This window comes from Trichosurus vulpecula, chromosome 2 (assembly GCF_011100635.1).
Source record: "Trichosurus vulpecula isolate mTriVul1 chromosome 2, mTriVul1.pri, whole genome shotgun sequence".
NCBI classification, from domain to species: domain Eukaryota; kingdom Metazoa; phylum Chordata; class Mammalia; order Diprotodontia; family Phalangeridae; genus Trichosurus; species Trichosurus vulpecula.
This window is the reverse complement of record NC_050574.1, coordinates 44249058-44261062: the sequence shown is the minus strand read 5'-3', so window position 1 is coordinate 44261062 and position 12005 is coordinate 44249058.

Here is a 12005-nt window from a genome sequence, read left to right as displayed (position 1 = left end):
AGATTGTAGCACAAGCTGGAGCTCTGTGTATGTAGATGTGTGTGGGTGAGGGGCTGAGTGTGTGCAGACTGTGTGAGAGTCCAAGGATGTGACTGCGGGGGTGTGTGTGCAAAGATGAGAGTGTATGGGAGTGAGTGTCAATGTGAAGGTAGAAGTGTAAGAATATGTGTAAAGGTGAGAGTATACATGTGTGAGAGTGAAGATATAAGAGTCTAAAGGTATGAATGTGTATATGTGCAAAGGTGTGTATGGGTGTGAGTGTGAAGATAGAACAGTATAAGGACAACTGTGCAAAGATGAGAGTGTATGGGTGTGAGAGTGAAGATGTAAGAGCCTAAAGGAATGAACATATATATGTACAAAGGTGTGTATGGGTGTGAGTGTGAAGATAGAATAGTATAAGGATAAGTGTTCAAAGTTGAGAGTGTATGGGTATGAGTGCAAAGATAGAACAGTTTAAGGATAAGTGTGCAAAGATGAGAGTGTGTGAGTGTGAGTATGAAAATACAAAAGCATAAGGGTATGAAAAAGTGAGAAAGTGAATGGGTGTGATTGTAAAACTGTAATGGTAAAGGGTGTGCAAGAGTACGTACATGAAGGGAAGAGTGTGAAAGAGGTAGATATCTAATGTAAGGAATGTGAAGGAATAAGAATATCTAGTATCTAAATGTCAGTGTGATTGTGAGGATTTGTGAGATTGAGGGTGGGAACGAGGGTCTACAAGTGTGCAAGAGTAGAAGGGATGTGTTGAAGGGTGAGAGTGTTGAAGGATGAGATGGTGAAGGTGTATGTGTGAGGATGGAGTGTATGTGTGTGTGATGGTGAGAAGGTATGCATGAGTGTATGTGTGAGTAGGTGAGAGGATGAATGTGTGTGTATGTACGTGTGTGTGTGTGTGTGAGTAGAGGGGTGAAGGTATATGAATGTGAAAGAATGAGAGTGGGGATATGTGTGTATACGTGTGAATGAAAGGTTATGTAAGAGCTTTTGTATGAGGGTGTACAGAAGGGTGAGAGTGTACAGTTGTGAGATTAGAAGGGCACATATAAGAAGGTAAGTGCACAAAGGTGAAAATTCAAAGACAGAAGCCACTCAAAGATATGTCACTCAATCCTACTTGCCCTTCTCTCTTTTCTTTCTAAATCTATTCTCTGAAAAAGATTGGCTATCAGTCATTTTCACCATAGTGTGAATTCCAGTCACTATTTTACCTCTCCAAGGGGTGTCTTCATTAAACCTCATGGGGGTGGAGTGGGGACAAACGTTTATTATGTTCCTACTATGTGTCAGGCACTGTGCTAAGTGCTTCACAACAGTTATCAGTCATTTCCTACTCTTCATGACCCCATTTGGGATTTTTTTTATTCATAAAGATACTGGAGTGATTTACCATTTACTTCAGCTCATTTTACAGATGAAGAAACTGAGGCAAACAGGGTGAAGTGACTTGCCCAGGGTCACACAGCTAGAAAGTGTCTGAGGCCAGATTTGAATTTGGGAAGGCGGAGTCTTCCTGACTCTAGACCCAGCACTCTATCCACTGTGCCACCTAGCTGCTTAGCATCCTGGCCCATCTCCAGTCATCCTGGTGAATATCAGGCCACTAGACCCAGATGGCTCTGGAGGAGAAAGTGAGGCTGGTGACCTTGCACAGCCCTCCCTCAGTCAAATCAAAGTCAACTGCAGGTCGTGTCATCATCTCCCTGATGTCATGGTCCTCTTTGAGAACAAAGGACAAACACAACAACAAGAACACAAATGTTATCTCATTTGATCCTCACAACAATCCAGTGAGGTAGATGCGGTTACTATCATCCCCAAGAAGTTAAGGCTGACCGGTTAAATGACCTGCCCAGCGTCACACAGGTAGTAAATGTCTGTGAAGCTGGATTTGAAGGATTTTCACTGAGGAATGAAAGTCTCTGTCCTCCATTAGAAAAGAATTCCAAATATCAGCCAAGTATTTTTGGGAATGGGGGAGGTTCTGAAGGGCAAGGGAGCATTCCAGACCCTATCTGCCCAGGAAGGTTGGTTTCTGCTCTGCTGGGCTGGTAAAGCTGGTCCTGTGCAGGTAAGTGTGGCCTGAGAATTAGTGGGTGGTGCCTGCACAGATATGTAACCTGGAACCTGGAACCTGGCCTGGGGGATGGGGCAGGGGGAGTCTGTGTGAGTGTCTGCATGGATTACAGAGCTGGAAGGGACCTGACCGACTATTTGAATCTAACCTCCTGCTCTCTGGGGATGGGGGAGACTTGAGCAGGTGAAATGAGGAAGAAGGCAGCAACTGGGAAAGCTGCTTCTCCCCAGGCTCCCTGGTCAGTGCATTGACAGGAGGTAAGTAGGAGCTAAGGGGCAGCAGCTCAGCCCAGGCAAGCATAAGGGAGTCCTGGGAGAGGTCACGAATAAAGCCCTTTAGAGAGGAGGGGTAGGGGAGGGCAGGATGACTGGAGGGAGAGGAGACTGAGGGAAGAGGAGGACAAGGCTATCCTATCATTACACCAAAGTCCAGGGTCCTGAGGACCCAGGGAAGGCCTCTAGAGTCAGGACTAAATAGAGAAAATGAGGGTCTTGTTCCAGACGATCTCTAAAGTCTCCCATCCTATGTTCTAAGATTCTAACATTCCTTGTTCCAAAGTCCATTTCAGCTCTGACATTCTCTAAGTAAAGTCCACCCTATCCCTCTTCTGACTTTCTAGGCCAGGGGTGGGGAATCTGCTGCCTCCAGGCCACATGTGGCTCTCTAGATCCTCAAGTGAGGCCCTTTGATGGAATCCAAACTTCACAGAACAAATCCATCTAATAAAAGGATTTGTTCTGTAAAACTTGGATTCAGTCAAAAGGCTATACACAAGGACCTAGAAGGCCAATGTGGCCTTGAGACGGCAGGTTCCCTAGCCCTGTTAGACTCTAAGGCCCTTCCAGCTCTTGATATTCTGGGTTCTAAGATCCTTATGCAGTTTGACATTCTGTATTCTAAGCCCCCCACCCCCACCCCAGCTCTGATATTTCATGTTCCAAGGTTCCTCAGTGCTAAATCTGATGATGACATTCATTCTCACATTTTCACTGCCCCCCCCTCCCCTAAGCACTTCAGCTGGCAGTTTTGCTTAGGATACAACTCTTGGGGGAGGGAGGAAGGGGGAATGAGAGGAAGGACAGGCAATGCAAGGAGGGACACTTTTTGTAAATGCACACATATTTTTTAATGCCAGAAACATGATTTTCATAGGCAAGGAATGTACTGATTTTTGATAAGTCAAAGCAAAGACTCTGATGGACAGCAGCCAGAGGGGGTGCCATTTTCAAATGGGGTGTGGCAGGAGGAGTCAATTTTCCAACCTTGCCAAGTGGCAAAGCAGCCTCCACCAGGCTCTGCGAGGGAGGAGAGAGACAGATTGACATAAAGGGAGGAAGGGAATCTTCTTTTACTGACCAAAATGCCCAAACCAGAGGATCTGAGTCACTGAAGCTCTGGAGAGCTAGGCTAAGAGGCCTCTGATTAGGATAGAAAGCTAGACAGATGAAGACAGATAGGCAGGGACCTAGAGAGAGGCACTGAGAGGAAGGGAAGTGGACAGCAGGTGATACAGAGCTTGAGAAGGACAGGATGGGAAGGGTGCTGGGGTAAAGGAGACTAAGGTTCAAATCCTATCTCTGTGTGTTTCTCTTTCCTCATCTGCAAAATGACAGGGCTGGGTTTAATGGCCTCCAAGGTCCTTTCCAGCTCTAAATCTGATCTATGAGTCAAAAGTAATGGAGAGGGGCTGAGGGATCAGAGCCTGGTTAGAAACTTAGGGGCTGGAGTACAGTTTGTCCACATTGAGAGGACACACTCAACTGCTAGGATCCACAGGGCTTTGCCCTGAGTCCATGTAGGAGGAACCGAGTAACTCCAATAGGGCTGGCCATGAGTCCAAGGTTTGGGAAAGTGTCGAGTCAACCTGTCCCAGGTCAGCCAAAATGAAGGGTGGAAATGGGTCTATCTGTCGAGGCAGAGAAAGAATGGTCTGGTCTTTCCATCTTAGAGTTAACAAAGGTGTGAAGTAATGGACCCAAACCTAGAATGTTCCTAGCGCAGGTGTCTCGGATCTGGTTTCATTCTGTGTCTGAGGAACAAGACTCAGGGTTCCAGCCCTGTAGATGAGGTGAGAGGAATCTACGTGGAGAGCCGAGACACAGGAGAAGTTAAGGATACAGACATGGAAAGACCGAAAGAAAGGGAATAGGAGAGAAAAGAGAAGGTGAGAATGCAAAGGTATGGAAAGACCAAGAGGAAGAGAAAGAGAGAGAAGAGGGAAAGAAAGAAGAGAATGAGCGTGTCGAAGTGCGGTGGAGAGCGCAGGAGAAGCGAAAGTAAGCAAAGGAGTGCGAGAGAGGCCAGAGAGAGATGGATAGAGAGAGAGGTGAAGCTGAGAAAACAGAAAAAAGAGGGAAGGTGAGGAAAGGAGAGACGCCGGGAGGGAGTCAGAAGAAAAAGAAGAAGAGAGATAGGCAAGGAAGCGGCTGCGCTTTCTCCGTTAGGTTCAGAACTCCTAGCCCTCCCCTCTGTCCGCTCTTCCCCCTGTCCCCCAGCCCTCCGCCGAGGGAGCGAGCTCTTTCGCAGGTGACCCACCTTTTTCCAGGGACAGATAGCGCCGAAGGAGGGCAAATTCTCCCCAGGCACCTGGCTGTGAGGCCGGCCCAGGAGCTTACCTGTCCAGCGCTCGGGCAGCCCGAGGTAGTGGCGAGCGGGTGTGCCTGCCGGGGCGCGGGAGGCTGAGGGGACTGGTGCGCCTCCGAGAGCGCAGGGAAGACCGCTGGCGGACTAGCAGTGGGAGAATGTGCAGATGTGAGAGGGAGGGGAGGGAGGAGGGGACCCGAGAGGTGGGAAGGGGAGGGGACACGGGGCGGGGGAGGGGCGCGCAGGGAGAGGGGACCAGGAGCCAAGTTACCCGGGGGGCGGGGGCGGGGGCGGGCTAGGCAGCCACCAGCCGCGGGGCCAGGGGAGATCTGCCGGCTCGCCCACCTGCCCTACAATGCAGGCGGCGGCAGGGGGCCCGGCCGGCTCCCCCCGCGCGCTCCCGAGCCCCCGCGCGCCCCCGCCAGCTGCTCTCCGCCTGGCGGCTCCCCAGAGGCAGAGGTACTGCGCGAGAGAGAGACTTGGAGACAAAGGGAGCAGACAAAGGGCGGCGCGGCCGGAGGCGTGCGGGGGACCGGCGGGGGCCCGAACCTCCCAGTACGTATGGCTCCAACTTGGCCCCCATCTCCATCCCACCCCCCGCCCCCACCTTCCGTGCTGGGGTCCCCGGGCAGGCTCAGGACCTCAGACGGGGACCCAGATGCCGGGGATGTGCAGCATCTGGGCCCAGAGCCGGCCCCCGGGACCCCTTCCTTTTCCTCCCCTCCCTTACCCTCCCCTCCCAAAGTGAACGGATGCCCAGAGCCGCGGGGGACGTGAAGCGGGACCCCAACAATGAGATCAAGGCAGCCCGCTCAGCTGGCGGGAGCGTCTGGCCGGGCCGGGGACTGGCGGTCCCCAAAGAGATTATCCCCTTTTCCTGTCAAATGGAATGGAACAAATCAATGGGGGGAGGTGGGGGAGGACGGATGGAGGAAGACCAGTGGGGCCCTGGCGGAACATCAGAAAGTCAGAGTGGTGGGAGAAGGGGGGGTCAGGAAACGACCTTCCTAGGGCTTTAGGGTTTGCTTTGGGCTGCGAGTGTGGGTTGACGCTGGGACTTTTAATCTGAAGGGGTAAGGAAGAGCAGTGTGTGCCCCCCCACCCCACCCCTTCCTGCACACCTGGGCTGATGTCAGCTGTAAGCGTACTTTCTCAGTCTCCCTCCTCCAGGTTGGAAGAGAAAAGGAGGGGTGAAGAGGGAAGAGCATCTCTGGTTTCTCCTCCCTTTACCCCCCTCCTCCCTGCCTCCCTTTCCTCTATTCCCCTCCCCTCTCCTTTCAGTCTGCCACCAAACCCATGGGGGCCAAATTAATGCCTCACACTTCCCGGCCCAACTATTGAAATCACTCAGGCCCTGAGCCCAGGACAAAGACCCTGCCCCAAGCTCATCCATCAAACTGCAGGGGAGGTAAGAAGGGGCTGCCACTGACTGGAAAATCCATCTCAGGCTCCTGGAAGTGCTGAAGCCCATGAGTCTCTCCACCCCCCCCCCCCAACCTTGGCTTCTACTTCCCAGCCAAAAGGATATAGCAGCCCCTGACTGGGGGAAGGTGGAGAAGACTGGATTTATGGGTCCTCTAGCCCCCGTAACTCAGTGCCTGGGTCACCTGTGCCTTGTCTGGTGTTGTGATCAAAGGAAACTAGCAACCTGAGAGGATGGGCCCTGGGAGTAGGGGGGGAGGGGGCTAGGCCCCCAGCCTCTTTTTCCTCCTAGGAGGCATGGGAGTTGGGGAAATGGAAATCATTGGATTCTAAATCAATGGAATAAAGACAAAAAAAATGAGAATTGGGTTTTTTGGGGACTGGGAAAGAGGGCCCAGCTCAGACATGTTTAACTCACTGAATCGAACTCCATTGCTCAATACCTTCTGAGGAGCAGTGGGAGACTGGGGAATAGTCATGTAATTGATAGTAAACCAGGAAGGAGGGGAGAAAGAAGATGCTTACTGGAAGGTTCACAGCCCAGCCAAGTGCAGACCAAAGGAGTCACATGGACAGAAGCCTGGACCTGGTGCTCATGGGACAGTGGCTGCGATGTGATTTGTGCCTTGTTTCTTCTTTCTACAAATGGCAGGGTGTTGTCATGGGGGAAGCATTCGATGAGAAGGCAGGAGGAGGCCTGTGTCTGCCTCTTTGTGACCCTAGACAAGTCTCTTGACCCCTCTGAGACTTGTCTGTTAAATGGGGGAATTGGACCTTAATTTCAGGGTCTCTTTCTATTGAAGGAAGGAAGGAAGGAAATAAACACTGAAGTGCCTACTGTGTGCCAGGCACTGTGCTAAGTGTTTTACAAATATGACCTCCTTTGGGCTATGGATCTTGGATTCTGTGAAACAAGTCCTATATCATAGGTAGGACCTTGCTGAGGATATAGGTGAGGGTGGTCTTTGCACTGGCCCAAGTTTCTTGGGGGAGCCTGATGTTACTAGCTTAAATGATGTTAGTGGCTCAGAAGGGAGGGACCAAGAGCATAATATGGAGCTGGTTATGGGAGAGCCTCCTGAATATTCAGGGGCAGCTTTGCCTCAACTGCCAAGGGAAAATAATTATAGTGTTCTATTGGGCCCCAGGGCCTCCTGAATTTAGACATAATGTGAGTGATCCATGAATGAGGGACACTTTAGGGCCTTTTTTTTTGAACTCCCAACCCAGGTTAGCCCAGAAGGCTTTCATTACTTGGAAATACCTTGTGAGCTCAGAGGCATGTCTGGGGTGTGTGTGTGTTTGTGTGTGTGTGTGTGTGTGTGTGTGTGTAGTGTCGGAAGATGCCTCAGTGGGCATCCAGTTCAACCCCATCTTTTCCAGATGAGGAAATAGGCCCAGGGCAGTTAATGACTTACCCAGGGTCACACAGGTAGAAGATGCAATCAAACACAAGTCTTATAACTCTTTCAGAACCTTCTTCAGGGCTCTTTCCAGTGTAGCCTCAGGATGACTTTCAAAGCTCAGCTGCAGGAATTTAACCAGGAAAAAGATGACAGGCAAGAAGCAGTGACTGATTTCCAATCCTTGAAAGTCTGTGCTTCTCTGGGCCCCAGCTGGCGGTACAGGGAGCCATGGTTGAAGCTGTAGAGGAAGAGAGTGTAAGCTTAATGTAAGAAAAAAATATCCCAACAATGAGAAGGGTTCTGAAGTGGGATAGGCCACCCCAAAGTGGGAGACAGTGGGGTCCCTTAGAGGTTTTTAAGCTGAGGCTGGAGGATCGTTGGCCAGTGGTGTTGTAGAGGGCAGTTTTTGTTCAGGGCTGGGTTCAGGCAGTTACCTAGTAGGTAGAAAGCTAGGCTCTCAGGGAGAGCCTTCCTTCTGGGCAAATCTCTATGACCAAAAACTGTACAAGAGCTATGGGTTTGTGCTGGTAGAGAGAGTTTCCATCCTGGGAGTACCCTATATCAAGGATATCCATTCCCATCCCTGCTCCCTAAAAAGGGTTGGGATCAACTAGATGGCCACTGACATTCCCTTCCAATCTTAGCTTCTATAATAGGATAATTTCATCAGTGAGAACACTCCCTTAGTTGGTTTAGATCACCACCCTGAGTTGGTCAGCAGAATGTTAGCTCTTTGAAAGCAGGGACTATTCTATTTAAAAAAAACCCAAACAAAAACGTTTTTGTCTCTAGGGCCCAGCACTGTGCTTTGTTATAATAATAACAGCTATATTTCTGTAGTGCTTTAAGGTTTGCAAAGTGCTTCGCATATATTATCTCATTAGATCCTCACAACAACTCTGTTGGATAGGTTCTATACGTTATCCTCATTTTTCAGGTGAGGAAACTGAGCCTGAGAGATGTGAAGTGACTTGCCCATATAACTAGTTAGCATCAGAGGCTGTATTTGAACTCAGGTCTTCCTGACTCTGATTCCAGTACTCTATCTGATAACAGAGTGTTTCTTGTATATAGCCAGTGCTTAATAAATACTTTTTCAATTGAATTGAATGGTGTTTAAAAGTTGTGGTGGCCAAAAATACATCACCCAGTGGCCAACCTAGTGATGATCATAGGATCATTGATATAGACACAAGGGTCAGCTAGTTCAACCTACTCATTTTGCAGCTGAAACTGAAGCCCTCTTCAAGACATCCATCCATCCATCTATCCATTCATCCATCCACATATCCATCCATCCACCAATCCATCCATCCATCCATCCATCCATCCATCCATCCATCCATCCATCCATCTATCCATCCATCCATCTATCCATTCATCCATTCATCCATCCACCCATCTATTCACCCATCCACCTATCCATCCATCCATCTATTTACCCGTCCATCCATCCATCCATGTATCTATCCATGCAACAAGCAGACAAGCCACAAGGCTTATGTGAGGTTTGTGGCTCCATTACTTCCACCCCCTCTGCTTTTTCATTCCCAGTTTCCATTTTAAAATCTTCTCGAGTGTTTTCCCCTCAGGGCCCTGCCACATCTCCCCAGGGAGCTGATTGCAGTTGGCAAATACTCTCTCTCCTCCCAAACATTTAGCCTTTTATCCTAGACTCCCTCCTACCTAGTTATCATGGGAAATGTGCAAATTATCTCAAATAACATTCCACCATGCAATGGATGTTTCAGACTGTCATAAATTAACTCCAAATTCAATCTAGACACCATGACCATCCATCAGCATGATATAATCAAGCTCATGAAGAATCAGATTACAGTGACCCAAATGAGAATAACTAATGTCCTTTCCTCACAGCATCTGCCCTCTGGACAATCTCTCTTCTCCATTGTTTGTTTACAATCTGTCCTTCCCCCACTCTCCTTTTCCTAAATCCTTGCTAGGGTAGGGTTAGAGTCTGGGCCTCATCTTTCCTAATTCTGCCACCTAGCATCATTGCCTCTGTCTTCTCTAGGCTTCAAAGCCCAGGGTCAATGCTTGGAAGACAGGAAAGCTACCCCCACCCTAGCTCTTCCCTTGATTTTCTATGTGACCCTGGACATGTCCCTTCTCTTCTCAGGTCTCATGGGATGATAGATTTCGATCTGGAAGGCACCCTCTATTTCATGGAGTTTTAACCTAGGGGTCTGTGAATTTGGATAGGGAAAAAATTACATCTTTGTTTTCATTAATCTTTAACTTAAATTCAGCATTTTCTTCAATTATGAATTTGTTTTTTTTAAAAAAAACATACTTCTGAGGAGTCCATAGACTTCACCAGACACTGCCAAAGAGTCTCTAAGACACTAATAAAGGTTAAGAATCTTTGATCTAGTCCAACACCCAAATTTTGAGAATGAGGAACTGAGGCTCAGGATGATCAAAAAAGGGTATATCTATCTGTACTGAAACATAGGTCTAGAAATAGAAGGGGGTTCAGAGGTCACTTAGCATCCCACCCCCCGTTTTGCAGATGAAGAAACTGAAGCTCAGAGAAATAAATTGATTTGCTGCAGGTCACACAAGCTGGGTTTAAACCCAGGTCTTCTGACTTTAAGTCTACTGGTCTTTCCACTGTACCACACTGCCCTGGTCCTAAAGTCCAACCTAATGTGGCAGAATAAAGATAAACAGGGCCAACACCTCAAGCTTAAACAACATCCCCACTTGGATTTGGTTTCTTCCTTTGTAAAATGAGGAGATTGGACTAGTAAACGGCATCTGACTTTTGTCTTTTCCAATACGGTGGGAGATTGATTCATATAAATACCCGAAGGCAAAGGTTCATATGCCAGATGGTTGGGATGGGGGTGGGAGGGAGGCAGTTCTAGCTGTATGTAGATTACTGAATGAGGAAAGGAAAATAGATGGTGGCAGAGAGAAGGGAAAGAGGAATCAGGAGCCCTCTGGAAATTGCTTCCTGAGAATTATTGTAGTTGTCTCACAAGGGCCCTAAAGCTAAGAACCCTGAGCCCATGTAGCCCCCCAATAATGCAGGGACTCAGTAGGTTGAATGGGGACAAAGGAAGACTTTCCCCTTGAAGACTACAGTCACAAAATTCAGAGCAAATGGCTTTGTTCTTCCATATTTAGTTAGCTTAGCCAAAAGATTGATCTTTTCAGTATGTGTGATGAGAAGTGGCATAATTTAAGGGGATCCCAGGAAAGATCCATCTAATTCTAAACCACCTAAGGAATTGGAAAGAACCCTGGATTTGGAGTCAGAAGACTTAGGTTTTAGTTCCACTTCCTCTCTGGGCTCGGTTTCCTTCTCTCTAAAATACCAGGGGATCTCAAAGGTCCCTTCTGATTCTTGACCCTATGTAGTCCAGCCCCCTCAATTTTACAGAGAGGAAATCCAAGGCTTAAGTGACTTTCTTGGGGTGGTCACAGAGGTAGTAGTCAGAATTTGAAGCCAGCTCTTTTGACTTCAGAGATACCACTCATTTCACTGTACTACTCTGACTCCCTGGGAAATAAATTGCCTTCTCCCCTTAATCCCAGAATCCTTTCCTTCCAGTAGGTCAGTGTAAAAGCAAATACTCCCAGGAGGGGTCACAGTCAGTCAATCAATTGGTATTTACTAAGTGCCAGGCACTGGGGATGTAAAACAAGGAATGGAAAAGTCCCTACTCCTATGGAGCTTATATTCACTCTCACATGTTAAAGTGCTAATGACCTCTGAACCTCTGCCTTCCATAAATGTGACTACCCTTTGGCTAAAGGCTAGAGATAGCCTTGTGATAAGGATCAGCAAATATTCCAGGTTGGATTCCCTGAATTAGCAGTTTGATCACTAACCTTTCTATCTATGTGACCTGTGGAAAATAATTTAATCTCTGTAAAATGAGCTGGTTGGTCAAAGATCAACCAATCAACAAATCTTTATTAAGCATCTACTGTGTGCCAGACCTGTGTTAGGAGCTGGGAACACAAGTACAAAGAATAAAACAATCCCTATTCACAATGAGTTTACATTGAGTTAATACATCTATATATACGTATACATACATATACATATACACATATATGTGTGTGTATACGTGTGTGTATATATATGAACATTTTGCAAACCTTAAAAAGTGCTACATGAATGTTTGGTATTTTTGAAAAAATAAAATTTTATTCATATGTTTTGTTTTCACATCGACTAGATTTCCTCTTGTATCTATCTGGTTCCCCTTCCTGGAGAGTTGTCCTTTATAACACAGAACTGAGTTTACATTTTAATAAGGGAGACAATGAATATGTACAAAAATATATCCACAATAAATATGAATTTAATAAATACAAATATAACAATAATGATAGCTAACATTTAAGGTGTGCAAAGTTATTTAAAGAACTTTCATTTGATCCTCACAACAACCCCGTGAGCTAGGCGCCATCGAGATGCCCATTTTACAGATGGAAACTGAGGCTGAGGTTAAGTGACTTGCCCAATGTCCGTGTTTAGC